Source organism: Triticum dicoccoides, chromosome 1B (assembly GCF_002162155.2).
Source record: "Triticum dicoccoides isolate Atlit2015 ecotype Zavitan chromosome 1B, WEW_v2.0, whole genome shotgun sequence".
Lineage (NCBI taxonomy): Eukaryota > Viridiplantae > Streptophyta > Magnoliopsida > Poales > Poaceae > Triticum > Triticum dicoccoides.
In genome coordinates, this window is record NC_041381.1 from 379561691 (window position 1) to 379574374 (window position 12684).

A 12684-nucleotide genomic window follows, 5' to 3' on the forward strand; every position below is an offset into this window, starting at 1 on the left:
AAGAGAACAAAAATGGGACGTAATCCACATATGCTGCCTGGATATTTGTTGCTCGGGGCAACCATACCTCCCTCACCACTCTACGTCCATGGAGGTACATCGTACAGGTGTGCCCACTGTCTGAATGGGCCTCCCATGCTCTTATTGCCACTTTTTTGCTGTTAGTATAACGCCAGCAGTCAAGTCAAGCAATGCTACTGCTAAAGTGATGCCACATTTAACTAATGCCGCTCTCAGTCTAATGCCACTGATAAATTTAAGCAATGCCATTTAATGTCACTGGATTATTTCAGGGTTAGCTGTTGATTGTGGATGTATTAAAGATTTTTCAGCTAAGGCATTCTAATATTGTTGCATAGCCAGTATACCAACGATGAAACTTGTTACTACCTTCAGATTTTTGCACTGTTAATGCTTATAGATTACATACCTCACTTTCATGAGATAAGTTAATTTTTTTGTAGTGTCACCAAAATGCCAAGGTGCTGATGTCATTTTATTTTGGTTAAACTGCACAAAAAATTATGAAGATAAGAGGAAAGGTCAAGAGTGGGCACCTCCTCCTCCGGCTGTTCTCTTGATTCGTTCGATCAAGTTTTGATGTTTGATCAATTATCAAGATTGGGATAGCAATTTTTAAGGTCCCCCCGAGTTTGAAATGATATTTACCTTGGAGGTACATGGTTTGCAATTTTTTTATACTGTCATTAGTTAATAATGCTAGTTACCTTCAGACTTTTGTATTTGGTTTAATGCTCATGCACAGCTAGTATACCAATGCTGAAACTTATTACCTTTACATTTTGTATTATTAATTCTTATAGAAATCTTCCAGTGCTAGAGTTTATTGAAATTTGTTCAATAAAACCATTGTATTGTACCCTATAATAAACTAACTACTGTACTGTTGCACTAGCCACTGGATTAGTGTATATTTGTAGTATTCGAATGGTGTTGCATTAGCATATGGACATAAATGAAGTGTGGCAAGCTTTCCCAGATATGTGCTCAAGAAAACTACTACCTGTTTTTCTAAATACTAGACGTTTGGGTACTTTAAATTGAACCATGAAAACGTCTTATATTAAGGAACAGAGGGTGTAGAGTTCACTCAAATTATCCCGGTAAAGCTAGTCACACCTTTGTTAAAATTAATGTTCATTATGTTATCGGAGGAGGTCTGTATGTTTGTCTCTAATGCCTCTCGACTACATACCTGACATCATGATGTAATGTTAAGTCATTTCCTTTTGTACAATGTCACTGAATTGTCAAGGCGGTGATGGCATTTTATTTTAGTTGAACTGCACAAAATATGCTTAAAAGAAGAGGAAAGGTCTGGAATGGCTCAATTTTTCAGAAAAAACTATGTATGCCTTCCTGACATTAGCCGTTGTTGCTTTATTTATTCCTTCAAATAGGTGGTTAGAAACAGTCTTGCTACCTTTTCCCATTAAGAAATTGGAATGCTTATATTTGTGAGTCTATGCTTCAACTAGTGCCACTTTTATAGTAATCACACTTTCAATATCTATGCAAACAGGGATGCTCGATTTTAGTGGAACTGCACAAAAAGTCCAACTGGTTCAACATTAGGAGCATGTTTTTTTCAAAACCTTTATATCCAATTGGTGGCACTATGAGCTGTTCATTACGAAGGTACATGGTTTGCTACTATCTTGCTACTCTTTTTGTACTGTCATTAGATAGTAATACTAGTGGTTTGCATGTGAATTTATTGGCAGGGTGGACCTACATTGGAGGTGTAGGGCATGATTCAATGATTGGATGCTCAATTTCTGTTGTATCGATTTCACCTCTTCCATCACTGCGAACATGGATATCCTTGGTCTGATGAAGAATAGGCGATGTATTTCTGCTCTGAACCAGCAAATCAATTCAGTATGAAAGTTTGCTAGTCGTAGGCTTCAGCCCCCTCGCGTATAACGTGGGGGTGTTCGGAAAAGCACTTGATCACACTTGACCCAACGTCTTGGTCTGTTAAGGAGGTGTTAGTGCAGCGAACCAGGCAATCGGACTATAGGGCTTTAACGCTTTCACTTACCCATAGGAGTTTGACGGTGGGTCTATGATATAGCCCCTGGTATGTCCGCGGTTATCCAAATACAGTGCATTTACATAAGTGAGCGGAAAGACGATCCTTCGTTAATGCGAAGGAATCGCGAAGATTCCACTCAGTCATCGAGTGGTTGGCCAGCTCTCGCCTCATCATGATAGTCAGTTTTCGGCTTTCTCTACTGAGGTTCTCATCCGGATGAACCACGACACAATCGCAGTAGTTCTCCCTTTACTACCCTAGCCGATAGAGCGAAACATAAGGTAGTAAGCACAGGAGCCGGGCAACCCAACTATTGACAAAAGACATGATTTGGAGCTGATGCATATAAGGCCAAACTCGCGACACCGAACACTCCCTATAGGTGTTCGGACTTTTCAATATATACCAGGTTGAATACAGCCCCTGGTAATAGACCCTGGTGTCAAGGCACATATGGCAATCCAACATGGGGAAAGGACGCAGGTGGTGAGAGCATAAAGCTCAAAATGCAATACGAACCAAGCTACTTCTATAACATCCACTTTAGTATGGCGAGCCGTATATTTACAGGTAATGCCGATATCTTTCTTGGACATTTTACATGCCAGGAAAGTACTGACAAGAAAGTATAAAACAAAGAGAGATAAAAAGGTTTACACAGGGTCTTAATCTAAAAAGAAACCTTAATGTGGGGCCCTACTGCATGTCTGCGTCGTTTTCTCCGTTGTGAAGTGTCCTCGAAGGGAATAGTGTGATGGCCATCTGTAAAAAAGGGGGAAAATTAGGTAAAAGAAGTTGTGTGGCCGTAAGTAAAGCTGGTTAGGTTTAATGAACCATGAAATATAACTTCTGGAGTCCGAATAGGGTCGAGCCGAACTATGGACTTTTTGTTTGCAGTGTGCCCCCGGCGCCACCCAAGGAATTTTTAGTGTATATTTGTGTATACGTGGCACATGTGCTATCTCCTTATGGGGTAGTCGATGGGGGCGTAGTTGCTAATTGACCTCGGGTTTATCTAAGCTACCGCACTAAGGTGTGCGCCAGGCACGTTTAGCAGTTTCTGCGGTCTTAATGACCGATGAGCTGCTCGGCTTGAATAGGCCGATTTGTGCTTCAGCTGCTAGAGCCGCCGTGTATTCTTCTGTACGAAGAGAGCGCTCCGTGTTTCCACTGATCGTAATGACGCCACGTGGTCCAGGCATTTTGAGTTTTAGATAAGCGTAATGCGGTACTGCATTAAAACGGGCGAAGGTCGTTCTTCCGAGTAGTGCATGATAGCCACTTCGGAACAGAGCTATGTCGAAGATTAACTCTTCGCTTCGAAAGTTACCAGGAGAGCCGAATACGACTTCCAATGTTAAAGAGCACGTGCAGTGGGCTTCTACGCCCGGTATAACTCCTTTAAAGGTAGTGCTACTGGGCTTGATTCTTGACGGGTCTATCCCCATCTTGCGGATAGTGTCCTGATATATCAGATTGAGACTACTGCCGCCGTCCATAAGGACTCAAGTGAGGTGGTATCCGTCAATTATTGGGTCGAGCACTAAGGTAGCAAAACCCCCATGACGGATACTGGTCGGATGATCCCTGCGATCAAAGGCGATCGGACATGCCGACCATGGGTTGAATTTGGGGGCGACGGCCTCGACGGCATAGACATCTTGGAGTGCGTGTTTGTGCTCCCTCTTCGGGATATGAGTGACATAGATCTTGTTCACTGTTTTGATCTCTGGTGGAAATTTCTTCTGTCCCCCCGTGTTCGGCTGGCGAGGTTCATCCTTGTCTTCGCTCTAAGGTCCCTTCCCCTTGTGTTCGACATTGAGTTTGTCGGCCTACTTGAAGACCCAACAACTATGGTTGGTATGGTTCGCAGGTTTAGCTGGGTTGCCGTGGATCTGGCAGGGCCTGTCTAGAATTTTATCCAGGCTGGATGGGACGTCTTTATAGTCTTTAAATGGCTTCTTTCGTTGACCGGGTCTGGAGCCCCTGAATCCGGCGTTTACCGTCATATTGTCTGGGCTTTCTTCATTGTTTCGATGTTAGTTTTTGTTGCATCGTGGTTTTCCGTTGCCATCCCTGACCTCATATGTGCCGGGATCACTGGTGCTGCTACGGGCTAACCAGCTGTCCTCGCCCGCACAAAAGCGGGTCATGAGTGTAGTTAGGGCTGCCATTGTCATTGGCTTTTCCTAGTCGAGGTGTCTGGCTAGCCATTCGTCCCGGACACCGTGCTTGAAGGCCGCTAAGGCTTCGACGTCCGGACAATCAACGATTTGGTTCTTCTTAGTGAGAAACCAGTTCCAAAGCTTATAGGCTGATTCTCCGGGTTGTTGGATTATGTGACTTAGATTGTTTGCATCTGGGGGGCGGACATAGGTCCCCTCGAAATTGGCCCGGAAAGTGTCCTCAAGTTCTTCCTAGCTTCCCATGGAATTTTCAGGGGGGCTTTTCAGCCAGTGCCGAGCTGGTCCTTTTAGCTTGAGGTGTAAATATTTGATGGTGTGGAGATCATCTCCGCGAGCCATGTGGATGTGAAGAATAAAGTCTTCTATCCAAATTGCAGGGTCCGTCGTTCCATCATATGCCTCGATGTTTACGGGTTTAAACCCTTCTGGGAAATCGTGTTCCAGCACCTCATTGGTGTAGCACAGGGGGTGTGTGGCACCCCTGTATTTGGCTGTGTCGTGGCGTGGGTCCGACGGTTGTAATGTTTGGTATTGGTTCCAACTAGTAAATGACTGGCATGTTTGATTTGATAATCGTGGTCCTGTGTGGGAGCATGTTCCCTGGATCCATAGATAGACCTAGTTTTGCCAGCCTTTTTGTCCAGGTCCTCACATAGATCGTGTTTCTGGTCCTGAGCCGCAACCTCCCTTCCTTTACGGGGAGGGGGTGCGGGCTTGTGTGCGGCATTGCTAGCCGCTCTATCTCGACCACGAGGTGGTCAGTCCGGCTTGTCAGCCGTATTGTTTTTCGACGGTATAGGCGTGACAGCCTCGTTGTCGAATTCACGTAGCAGCTTACGTTTAGGATAGCTATTTGTTTGGCGATTACCGCCGTATTTTTCCTCAGTGTCTAGCACTTCGTTCCACCTGTCATTGAGCGTATCCTGTGCGGCTTTAAGCCACTGCTTCTGCTTCTTCAGGCTCCTTGCAGTGGCGATAAGCCTTTGATGGAGGCGTTCTTGTTCTAATGGTTCTTCTGGGATGACGAATTCGTTGTCGCCCGAGCTGATCTCCTCTTCGGAGACAGGTTGATAGTTGCTATCTTCGGCATCGTTGTGGTCCGACAACATCCCCGGACTGTATTTGCCGTCCTCTCGCACATCCTGCTCCAACACTGTGTCTGTGGGGTCCTCAGCTTGGTCCGAATTATCATCGTCGTTAGTGACAATGTTGCTGTTTTTACCATGGCGTGGCTTAGAGCGGCGCCGCTGACGCCGGCTCTTTTGTTGTATCTCAAGAGGTTTATCCTCGACTGGATTTTCATTGTCGCTGTTGTTCTATTTGGGTGTATCCACCATGTATATGTCGTACGAGGATGTGGCAGTCCAGTGCCCTGTGGGCGGTGGTTCGTGCTCTTCTCCGGCATCGTCGTCCATACCATCAATGTCTTCGGAGTCTTAGTCAAGCATGTCGGTTAAGTCATCGACAGTGTCTACAAAGTGGGTGGTGGGTGGGAACAAAGTTCTTCGCCATCCACTTCCAATTCGAGACGGACATAGTTCGGCTGGGAATTCGTCGACAAAGAAAGGGATTTTAATGAGTTTAACACATCGCCTAGAGGTGAGTGCTGGAAGATGTCCGTGGAGTCAAACTCCAAGATCGGTGGCCAATCAGGTTCGATGGATGTGGATACACGCGGTCCGGAACCTATGGCCGGAGACGGATCCGAGGTTTCGGTAACACAAGCCCAACTCGATGTTGGGTCTGTGTGCAGCTCGAACGCCGCTGAGTCTGCGGCTTCTGTGGCAGGGTTGAGCTTCCCGTCCTCGGACGGCGCGGTCTGCTCCGGATCTAGGGCCAGAGCGGTTACGGGCGTTGTCTCCTGAACACGGTCCAATGACAGATCTAGGTCATGTTCATCGTGGTGGCAGGGGACAGCCGTCATGGGCTCGAATCCGTCGAAGATCAAGTCTCTACGGACATCAGCCACAAAGTTCAAGCTTCCAAATATGACATGATGGCCAGGGGCGTAGCTATCGATCTGCTCTAGATGGCCAAGTGAGTTGGCCCGTAGTGCGAAGCCGCCGAAAATGAAGATCTGTGCGGGGAGGAAGATCTCCCCTTGGACTGCGTTGTTGTAGATGATTGATGGAGCCATCAAGCCTTTTGGTGACGCCGCAGTGGAACTCTCAATGAAACCACCAATGTCGGTGTCAAAACCGGCGGATCTCGGGTAGGGGGTCATGAACTGTGTTTCTAAGGCTAATGGTAATAGGAGGCGGGGGACACAATGTTTACCCAGGTTCGGGCCCTCTCTATGGAGGTAATACCCTACTTCCTGCTTGATTGATCTTGATGAATATGAGTATTACAAGAGTTGATCTACCACGAGATCGTAATGGCTAAACCCTAGAAGTCTAGCCTGTGATTATGATTGTTCTTGTCTCTACGGACTAATCCCTCCAGTTTATATAGACATCGGAGGGGGCTAGGGTTACACAAAGTCGGTTACAGAGAAAGGAATCTACATATCCGGATCGCCAAGCTTGCCTTCTATGCAAAGGAGAGTCCCATCCGGACACGGGAAGAAGTCTTCTATCTTATATCTTCATAGCCCAACAGTCCGGCATATGTATATAGTCCGGCTGTCTGAGCCTTAATCCAGGACTCCCTCAGCAGCAACCGCCGCGGCGAGCTTGTTAAGGGCCATGTCCATGAGTCCCCATTCCTCCTTATTTTCTATCTCTTCCGGCTCGGAGTCGACTTCACCAAACTTGAAGACTAGTGGCAGATGATCCTTCTGCGCCATGGCGTTGCTGGAGGTCTGCGGGAGGGAGAGGAATGGGAGGCGAACAGTAAGGCCACTCATATTAAACAGTGGCTCTGGCTCCATTAATGGAGAGGAAGCCGGGTATCCATGGAAGTCAAATGGCTCGCTTCCTAGTGAGGCTGCACAACGTACAACTCACAAGCTTCCCGGTGAACCTGCACATTGGAGGACACCTTGCACGCGTCTCAATCAGTCTGCGCACCGGAATGCGCTCGCACGCCTCCCGTTCAGTCTAGTTGTTATCCACACGGCACTTCCTATAGTCATTAAAACTAAAACACGTGGCGTCACGTGAATGGTTAACATAACTCACATGATTTGAATTATACAAACGTTTGAGATATTAAAGTGGCAGCTATTTTTTTTAAAATGCCATTGTTGGTTGTTATTTGAGTGCGCCTTCTTTAAAAATGGACACGAAAAATACCACAACATGTCGGGTGCCATTCCATGATAGTATGCCAAGTTTCATGAATTTTGAGTTTTGGATTTACTAAAATTTAAAAACAAAGTATCTCAACATTTCGGCGGCAATCAATAGTGCCCTGGTGTTTGAAATTCATTCTCATTTCTTGCATGGGACCTAAGCATGCACCCACGGACATAGATTTGACTTTTCAACCAATTTATATGCATTGGAGCATGTGCATGTAGTTCAAATTTGAACTATGCACATAAAATGCCTAGAAAACCCAGTTAGTGTATAAAAAAGTCCAAACGAACCCCAAAATTTTTCTAAATTTAACACAACACTCCAATTGTTCTATGTTGATACTAGATTTTTTTGAAAGCAATTGTCGGGGAAACTGATCCACGAACACCTATGGGGCCGGCGAACCGGGCCCCTTTCGGTTCAGCGGGGGGCGGAGATCGCACGAAGAGCAGATCGAGGCGGAGCACACGAGCAGTTTACCCAGCTTCGGAGCTCTCCGGAGAGATAATACTCCTACTGCTGCTTGTCTGGTTATATTATCTTGTGTTCTTGCTCTGGAGAGAGCGTAGTGTCTTTCTGGGTTACGAATGAATCAAATCAAACCGAACCCCCTCTACGTTGCGCATGGGCCTCCTTTTATACGCTAAAGGGGTCACCGACAGGTGGCAACGGAGAGAAGGGCACAGATGTAAAAAGTGAGGTGGTTGGTACAGTTACTTGTACAGTGCACCCTACCTAACCCTGACGGCAGGGGACAAGGGCATTAAATGCCCGTCTGAGTCGCCCAAACAATGCAGAAAAGGACCGTTAGGGGCGCCACCATTCACCACGATGGCGATCTTGTCAGCTTCGCATGCCACTGCGCACCGCTGGCTGCGCAGCCTCCCGCCACGCGCGCCTGGAGAGGCCCCAGAGCGACATGTTGGCGGATGTGCTGGAGCGTGGGCACAAAGTGGCCGCCTGCCGCGGCAAGCGCCTTGCCGCTGCTGCTACCTTGTCGGGTCCGGAAGCTTGTCGCTCACCGGGCTTCGAAGTGCCTTGGTTGGCCTTCCCGGCAAGCTCCTCTTGCCGGGGCCTTGTTGCCTTGCCAGAGCGCGTGGCGCGTCGCGGCAAGTTCCTTGAAGTGCCTTGGTTGGCCTTCCCGGCAAGCTCCTCTTGCCGGGGCCTTGTCTCCTGAGCTTAAATACTTTGTTCTTGAATGGCTCCAAGGGAACCACGGAGGATCTTGGTGTTCGCCCGGCAAGCCTTGCCGCGGGGTGCTGCAACTGCCCGTGCACAAGTTCGGGGTACTAGGGTACCCCTATTCTAGTACACCGACAGGAGCCCCCGGGCCTGGGCCAGACACGGTGCCGAGCGCTGTTGGGCCAGGCCCAAGACAGGGCACGGGCACACGCGGACTAGGCCACGCCGAATCTCGTTCCGTATCCACCGCGCTCTCCCCTAACGGCACGCGTTGAATGCGGCATCATGGGAGAGACCGTGGGTGGTTCTTTATTCGGAAGGGTGAAACGTCCGCCCTGTCCCTCTTTATAAGCAGAGGAAACAGGCGCAGCTCGTTCCCCCTCGCTAGTTGCTACTACTCCACCTTCACGAACCTCCGCCGCTCCCCCCCTTCTTCTCGAAGCCGAGAGAGCAGTGCTCCGCCCCCCATTGCCACTAGCATCACCAACGCCGTCGACCTCCCCCACCACCTCCGCCATGGCTCCGAAAGCCGACAAGGGAAAGGGCGTGAAGTCGGCCGAGGCGCAGCGGCTCGCGGCGCTGCGGAAGGAGCGGGCGATCTTCTCCCCCCAGCTCGGCGTGCAGGAGCTGAGGGAGTACTTCTACCTCTTTTGGGCGATGGAGACGCGTGCGCATCCGCGCACGAGGGTACTCCCGGCCGCTGCTTCGGAGCTGGCTCCAAACGGGTACCCATTCTTCGCGCTATTCTTCTATTGCGGGCTCTGCCCGCCCTTCTCGGAGTTCTTCTGCGATATCATGAACACATACGGCTTCCGCCTCCTTGACTTCACCCCCAACGCCATTCTGACCATGGCAGTTTTCGCACATTTGTGCGAAAACTTTGTCGGAGTCCACCCCAATGTTGCCCTTTTCCGCCACTTCTTCATACCTCGGGTAGAGAGAGGAGAGACGCTTGCCGGAGGGATCGCCTGGATCTCGAGAGTCGGCAAGAAGGAGGTGTACTTGGAGGGTGAGCTCCGCAGCAAGTGGGATGAGTGGAGAGCGGAGTGGTGCTGGATCGTCAAGGAGAATCTGCAGCCCTTCACCGCCGTGCGCCAAGCCCCAATAGTGTGCGGCAATGACTGGAGCAACGTGGCCCCGGAAGACGAGAGGCTGAAAATCGCCATCACTAGGATCCTCCGCCTCAGGCTTGCCGGGCTCACCGTAGGCGCTGTAGGCACAGATTTCCTCCGCCGCCGCATCTCCCCCTTGCAGGAGAAGGGGAGGCCCGCCTGGGAATTCAAGAACTCGGCGGACATCATGAGGCTGCGGCCGGGCCTCAACTACAACTTCACCGTCTTGGAGCTGGATGCAATGCTTCTAGAGTTGTTCAAACGCGACCCCCAGCACCCATTCATGCTGCCGAGGGGCATCGTCCCTTTGTGCAACAATTCTTCGCTTGACCGGATCCGCGCCATGATGCCGTTGTGCGATTCACACGGAATCGTTCCAACTTGGCAAGAGCCTGCGGATGACGTCGTGCAAGCGTTCTTCGACAACTTGGAAGAAGTGCCGGTCCACGCTGACGAGCAGAAGAGCCTCACTCGCGACACCACCGATGAGGAGCTGCAGCGCATCGCCACTAGGGCGGAAGAGGTTGCGGCCGCAGCTGCCGCAGGCGTGTTCGGGTTCACCATGGAGGAGGCGGAGGCTGCAGAGGCGGCAAACCTTGCCGAGCGCACGGAGTTTATTAGCGAAGAAGAGCCTGCCGGCTCTGAAGCTGAGCCGAGCGAGGCCGGCGAGGAAGAGCCCGAGCCTTCAGAAAACTTGCCGCAGGCGGAGACCCCGGCCCCACCAAGAAGGCGCCTTCGCAGGGCTGGGGACGCAGCGGGGCGGCAGCCGGGTCAACAGCCGCCGAGCCGTGCGACGCGCTCTACCGCGGCAAGCAATGTTGCCGCGGGAGCGCCTCACGCAGCAGCGGCAACTGGAGCGGGATCTTCCCGGGCCACCACCACCGCCCCCGCCAAGCGGGCAAGGGATCCTACTCCTCCGCCTCGCCGCACCATAGGAGGGCCGGACTTCGTTCTTTCCGCGCTCATCTCCGACGAGGAGGAAGAAGAGTAAGTTTCTTCGGTGCTCTTGTAGTTCTTCAATCTTGCTGTTTATATCTTGTATCTGACTTGCTTCAATCTGGACTCCTTTCTTTTCAGGACACTAGCCCAGAGAGCGGCGAAGAGGGCCAAGGCCGCGGTGATTGTCATCGAAGATGACCCCACCGTGTCAGCAGGGGGTGGGTCCGAGACCACCTTGACGGACCCGGCAATCACTCCTCAAAGCAACCCCCAGCGCAGCCCCCAGCGTAAGTTTATAGTTAGCTTTCTGCTGTCGGGCGCGCATGAGTGCCTTTTCTTTTGTTGATATCTTGCTTGTTGGTTTGTGTAGGAGCAGAGCAGCCACATCAGGAGCGCCCGGAAGCTGGTCCCGAAGTGCCATCTGCTTCGACTACGCCGCCAAGGGAGGGGTTCCCGGTAAGGGAGCACTCTCCGGCAAGGGAGAACTCTCCGGCAAGGGGCAGCACCATCGATCCTGCGGCGACCGAGACCGCAACTGCAGATCTTGGCGCAGGTAATTCACTTGTCCAAAAACCTCCCCTTGGGTTCTTCTTCTTCTGATTTTCTTCTCTTGGATTTTTGATTGATTTTCCTCCCTTCTTCGTTCTTCAGACCCATCTGCGGCTGAGCCAATGGAGACAGAGGGCGCCGGCGAGAAAGGGGCTGGTGCTGATGAGACCGCCGGCGAGGAGGCCGCCAAGGCTGCCGCCGCAGAAGCCGGCGAGGGGTCGGGCGATCGCACTGACGAACCTGAGGCCGCAGGAGCGCCAGGCGCTGCGCCGACCGCCGATCCCTCTGCCGCTTCTGCGGAGCCGGGCTCCGAGGAGCCCCAGCCCGGCGCCTACTTGAAGGCCGGCGACGACATATTCATCAAGCTACCCTGGGCGTCGAGCTCCAGGGCGCCAGTCAAGGGGGAAACTTTCGACGGGGAGGTGCTCGCCTCTGCTGGACTGTCGTTGGTCGACGCGCCCAGCAGCAGCAGTGGCGAGCCTAAGGAGGAGCAGCTGCTGCGGAAGCTGCTGTCACTCTACCGCGCCCGGCAAGCCAGGCCATACCATAATCTTCTCTTTCCCCCCCGGCAAACATGTGTGCGAGGGAACCTTCTTTTCCTTTGTTGAAAAGAAGAAAGAAGAGAAAATAATGATATGGAGCCCTTCGGCTCGTTACTGCTTACCGGATGTAGGTGCTGCACAAAGTGTCAGATAATCGCATGCGAGAAAGAAACTAATGCATGAAATGGACAAGTTGTGTGGAGCACATGGGGTTTTACTTATGCACGGGATCTGCGCTCGGCTTTGTACAAAGGATTACATGCAACAGCGGCTAGACTTGTACAAAAGGTGGTTGCCGGAACGGGGTTCCGGCAACCGCGCCCTACGGGAAAAACTTACGAAGATGTTCTATGTTCCAGGAGTTGCTCACCGGAATGCCATCTTCGGTCTCAAGGCGGACAGCGTTGGGCCTTGTGACTCGTGTCACCCGATAAGGGCCTTCCCACTTCGGCGTCAACTTGTTGGAATTCTTGGCGGACTGAACGCACCGAAGAACAAGGTCGCCTTCCTCGAAGCTTCTGGCCTTAACTTTGCGGTGATGGTAGCGGCGCAAATCTTGCTGGTATCGAGCAGCTCGTACAGCAGCCTGAAGACGATCTTCCTCAAGGAGCAGCGCGTCGTCTTGTCGCAGTTGTTCTTGCTCAAGCTCATCATAAGCGAGCACTCGAGGCGATCCGTATACGAGTTCCGTGGGGAGAACTTCCTCTGCTCCATAGACTAGAGCGAAAGGTGTCTGGCCAGTGGCTCGATTTGGCGTCGTTCTGATCGACCAAAGAACTACCGGCAGCTCCTCGATCCAGTTTCTTCCGCACTTGCGCAGCCTGTCGAAAGTTCTAGTCTTGAGCCCGCGCAGCACTTCAGCATTTGCCCTCT